The following is a 6,000-nucleotide window of genomic DNA, read 5'->3' as shown; positions in this document are numbered from 1 at the left end:
GTCGATCTACCCGTAGAGCTACAGGCAGATAGACTTGAGTGTATGACTTCGACGAGCACAGAATGAAGCGCCAAGACTTCATTATTGCGGACATCCGTATACCCATTTTAGGTGCAGATTTCCTTTGCTACTATGGTTTGGTAATGGACATCCCTAATAGGTCCCTCGTTAACCCCACAACTTCCCTCAGGTTATCAGGAAAAATCGATTGTGATTGAAGATGTTGTCAATGCGCGTATTCACGCACTTTTTCACAAATACCGCAACATCATTACCGAGGGTAGTCTTTCTGAAACGTTCAGAAACACATCAACTTTACTGGCTCCCCGATCTTTTCTAAGGTGAGTCCATTATCACCGCAGAAGCGCGCAGTTGCGTAGAAAGATTCCGAACAACTTCTTAAGCAGAATATTTGCAGACATTCAGGCAGTTCCTGGTCTTCGGCACTTCATATGGTCCCTAAATCTAGTCTCAAATAGAGACCTTGTGGCAGCCGATACCTTATCCCACTCATCCACGATTTACGCACTCTATCGCAAACTGCCTGTAGCTCCCTAGAGCAATATGCACTCCTTTCAGACTCTTCTTTTTCTTTTGGACTGTGGAACGAGGGGCAAACATTTCAGAGGTTCAACCACTCTGTGTTGCGAAACCTCCACTGCTGTTTCGTATATTTGGTTGATGTTCTAGTCGCGTCTTCCACTCAGTCAGAGTATTTAGAACACCTCGAGTGCATTTTTCAACGTCTCCTTGAGGCCATTCTAGTTCCTAACATTGAAAAGTGCAAATTTCTACAATCGTAGGTGAGATTCCTCCGCCGCCTCATTACCCCTGAAGGCATCCAACCGGACCAAGTCAAGGTGCAAACGATTTCGAGCCGCGTGCTTCCAAACCATTAAGGATTCCAGATTGTTCTTAAGCATGTCAAATTTCTATTATCGTTTCTTGCCCAAGGCGCCCACCATTTTTTGATCCTTAACGCCTTCTTGTCTGGACCAAAAACCACAGACTCCCGTCCGATTATGTGGTTCCCTGAGGCTTTCCAGGCATTTGAGACCACTAAGCAAAAGCTGGTGGATGAAAACTTGGCATTCCCTCAGCAAAATGCACCCCTAGCTGTAGGTGCTGCTCTTCACTAAAAAGTAAACAAAATCTGGCAAAGTTGAGCTTTTTCTCCAAACAGTTCAATGCCGCTCAACGGAACTACAGTACCTATGATGTTGATTGATTAACTGCGTACTTAGCAGCAATTAAATACTTTCGATATTCCCTTCAAGGAAGGCCGTTCACATTTTTAAGTTACTCACTTTTGCTTCGAAACAAAAAATAACGTCGGTACTTGAGCTCAGCTGGCAAAGATAACGTGGTTGCTGAAGCTTGGTCACGCTTCCTAGAGGTGAAGATCCCAGCCGCCGTCGATTTTCCGCCAATCGCCGAGGAGTAGAAAGACGACGCAATTCCTCAGAGTTTGAGGACGTGCTCCAAATACACATTTCCTATCTTCCACTCAACATCTGTATATCCTGCGAGAACTCAGAAAAGGGACAAGGTCATGTATTCTGGCCGATTTCCAAAAGGAATTATTTCACGCCATCGATGATCTGGCGGATCCAGGCATTCGGACAATGAATCAGTTAGTCATCGCGAAGTATTCCTGGCCATCCATGAACAACGACACTAATTCTTGGGCTAAGCAATGCATCGAATGTCAGAAGTTCAGGACAACTTGGCCACCGTGGCATCTAATGCTACAAGTGTTTTAGATTTGGAAAAGGAAGTGTTTAAACGAAGTACCACTCTACCAAGAACACCAGTAACAAAATCGAAAAAGGATGAATTGATAGCAGATCGCTGGACCACAAAAATAGCAGCAACAGGAGGTAATCCAGACCCAAGAAAAGGACCCATTCAGAAGGAATTCGTCAACTTTGAGATCCCGTCCAGTCTGAAAAAGGTCAAAGCTCACCCCGACCTAAAAGATCTAGGCGGAAAAGTCAACAAGATTCGAAGGACCCAAAAGGGTGACCTCATGTTTGAGCTGGAAAAAAACCAACTTGGGGAAAATTGATGACTTCTGAACTCAGGTTAGAAATTTACTTGGAGAGAATGTCATGGTACGGACCTAAAAACATGAGATCTATATACAGTGGAAGGATCTCGATGAGGTGACATCCAAAGGAGAAATTTGCACTGCCTTGATGGAACAGTTCAGGTTGGAGGAACTTGCGGAAGAGTCCATTGTGAGTTTGCGGAAAGCCTATGGCATTACTCAAACGGCCACATTGCGATTGTCAGTGGATGCAGCGCAGAAGTTATTGGCGGCCGGGAAGGTTCGAATCGGATGGTTGTTTGCCATCTGAGAGAGCAGATTTCTCTAAAGAGGTGTTTCAAGTGCCTCACATTTGGTCATTTCGCAAAGGCATGCACCAGCGGCATTGATCGGTCCGATCGATTCATGAGGTGTGGGGAGAAAGGCCACATTTGCCAAAGTGTGCAACAGGGACCCCAAATACCTATTGTGCGAAGGAAGTGAGCAACAGGATTACCGGCATATTGCCGGAAGTGCTAAATGCCCAGAATTTAGGAAGGCGCTGACTTCAATGAAAAAATGAGGTTTATTCAAATAAACCTCAATCATTGTAGATTTACTCGAGCAGACCATCTGCGAATCCGAGGTGGTAATTGCCATCATTAGCTAACCCTATAGAAACCGTCATGGTAGCGTCTGGGTTACAGATTCGACTTGTGGAGCGGCGATATGGGCATGCGGTCGACAAGCCATATAATGCATTGGGAGTCAGATCACCAGGCAATCTTCTTTGGGCTATGGGTGGAGTCACCAGGCAAAAGACCATCATGCCCGAAACCCGGAAAGATGTCAGGCTAGTCTGCTAAAGCTTTGGATGAGCAGACCTTCATAGAGGTGTGGCTACATCAACCTAATAAAGGAAGCGCCTCTACGGAAAGAGCAGTCCATGTAGTCCAATGAATCGCCAAAGCGTGTGACGCGTCCATGTCTAGGAGGTGCTCATTTCCCAGTAAAAGAAAAAACTACTGGTGGAATACTGAACTGGCTAACCTTCGATCAGTCTGTCACCGAGCCAGAAGAGCGGCTCAGAGGGCGGTAGGCAGAATCGACTAAGGGCAAAATGAGCGCACCTATAAAGAAGCCCGCGAAACCCTCAAGCCGTCATCCAATGGAGCAAGAGGGAATATTTTAAGGAGCTCTGTTCGGAAGCGGACGTAAACCCGTGGGGGAGAGATTCAGAGACCGACCATCTCAGCAAATCACGGTCCTTCACTCTTATTAAAAATTATCCAGGGGTTAGGGGCAATACCGCCAGTCACCATTGACGAGCTGTTGGAAATCTGGGCTAGAATAGGAGATAACAAAGCTCCGGGTTTGGATGGCGTGCCGAATAGGGCACTTAAGCTTGCCGTGAAATCCAGACCGGACATGTTCACATAGTTCTTCGAAGCGTACATGTCCGAAGGGATATTTCCTGCATCATGGATGCGACAGAAGTTAGTTCTACTGCCTAAGGCTGGCAAACCTCCAGGTGAGCCAACCTCCTAAAAACCTATTTTTCTTTGCGGCACTGTGGGCAAAATGCTAGAGCGATTAATCTATAATAGATTACTTCAGGTTGTTGAGAGCCAGGGAAGCCTCTCAGATCGACAATATCCGTAAAGCAAAATCAACCATTGATGCCATCAAAATAGAACCGCTATTTTCAAGAATGGAGGCTTTGGTATGACACTAATGACGGACCCCAGCAGTACGTTGTCTCTGCGGGTGTCCCACATGGCTTCGTAATGGGCCCACTGCTGTGAAACATCATGTACAATGATATATTTAATCTTTCCCTTCCGAAGAAAGCCACGGTGGTGGGTTACGCCGACGATATAGCGCTGGTTGTGGTCACAAAGCATCACGAAGATGCGGAGTTATACTCATGCGAAGCAATCAGTGCTGTTAAGGGTTACCTAGATAATTCTGGCCTGACACTAGTGTAAGAAAAAGCGGAAGCGGTCCTCATCACCAAACGCCGTAAAACAAATCATGGCCGTATTCATATTGGGAATCATATAATCATTTCTAAACCTGCCATTCAATACTTGAGAGTGCTGGTAGACGGGAAGCTTAGTTATAAACAACACGCACAGTACGCTTATGACAAAGCATCTACTGCAAGTGTGGCCCTGGTAAGGGTGATGTCAAACATGGAAGGGCCACGGCATGCTTCCAGGATGCTTATAACTACGGTAGTGAGTTCGATCTCGCTCTATGTAGCTCCAGTTTTGGAAAGGCATTGCAGGTTACATTTAGCGCTAGACTTTTACACAAAACCTTAAAAAAGATGCAAAGGATGGATAAATTTTAGTTAAGATAGATTTACAGTTAGTTTGGAATTGCAAGGTTTTTTTAAATATTTGAAATTGGATATACTAGCCAGAAAGTAGGATCAGCATGATCATAAAAAGACTTTTGTACATAAAGGTTGACTTTTGAAAAGGACTAGTCTTAGAAATCGCTTAATAAGTTAGAAGTTACATTCTCCGATTTGCAGGAGCATCAGCTTCTACAAAAACTGTACGGCGAAGGCGAAGAATATGATCTTCTCAGATTGATATTCAACATTTTTCGATCCGACAGAATGCAGAATGTGCGTCCATGGACCGGAGAACGTTACAGCTACGAAGATATTTGCTGAACTTCACGGTTGGCTATGTTTGAAACGGTCCAGGCTGCTCATTGTAGAAGCATCCTGGAGGAAAATTTGGTACCTTCGAAAACTTCCTAATACAGTAACAAGTATTGAAAAGTATCCTTTAAGTATTAATATGTGAAATTTTGCGGTCACAAAACCGCGTCTTTCAACTTTTACAACTTGCCTAGTTAATTTGCATGTAAAATAACGCCATGAAAATAAGAAAATAAGGAAAAATGTGACCTTGACCAATGTGCGAGGCCAGATAAAAGCAGCAGAATCACTCTCAAGACCATTCGACATCAACAACGGTCTACGACAAAGGAATGCCCTATCATGCATCCCCTTTAACCTGGCCCTCCAGAAAGTGAGCCGTGATGCTGAGGTAAACGCAAGAGGTACGATCCTTTTTAAGTCCACCCAGCTACTGGCCTATGCTGACGATATCGACATCATCGGAAGAATCACCCGAGATGTACAAACTGCCTTCATCCAGATCGAGCAGGCGGCGCGAGATCTTGGGCTGCACATCAATGAAGGCAAGACAAAATATATGGTGGCAACATCAACACCGAAGACGAAACCGCACTGGTCAAACAGGAAGAATAAGGTTAGGAAAATACAACTTTGAGACCGTTGACAATTTCTCCTATCTAGGATCGAAAACCACAACCGATAACAGCTACGATGATGAAATCTGCGCACGGTTGTTGTCAGCCAACAGAGCCTATTTCAGCTTACAAAGACTGTTCCGCTCGAAACGTCTCACCATAGGGTCAAAGCTCTTACTGTACAAGACAATGATCTTGTCAGTCCTCATGTATTCCTCGGAAACTTGGGTTCTTAGCAAGAAAAATTGCGAACTCTTGGCCGCCTTCGAGAGAAGAATCCTCCGGAGAATTTTTGGCCCCCTGCATGAGGATGGACGATTCCGTAGCCTACACAATGACGAAATCTATGAGAGATACCATGACCGTCCCGTTGTGGATAAAATCCGGCTCAATAGGTTACGGTGGGCGGGTCACTTAGTCCGCATGGATGAGGATGATCCCACCCGGAAAGTCTATAAGGTCAATATCTATGGTAGAAAAAGAAGACGAGGCAGAGCCTGCCTAAGATGGAGCGATGGCGTAGGCCAGGACGCCAGACAGCTTTTAGGGATATCGAATTTGTGAACCTCGGCGCAAAACCGGGATGTCTGGAGTTCCTTATTAAGGCAGGCCTAGACCGGATACCGGTTGTTGCGCCGTTGATGGTGATAAAGATGATATTATATGCGAGAGTAATT

Source organism: Hermetia illucens, chromosome 1 (genome assembly GCF_905115235.1).
Source record: "Hermetia illucens chromosome 1, iHerIll2.2.curated.20191125, whole genome shotgun sequence".
Classification (NCBI taxonomy): Eukaryota; Metazoa; Arthropoda; class Insecta; order Diptera; family Stratiomyidae; genus Hermetia; species Hermetia illucens.
Note: the sequence above shows the minus strand (reverse complement) of the source record.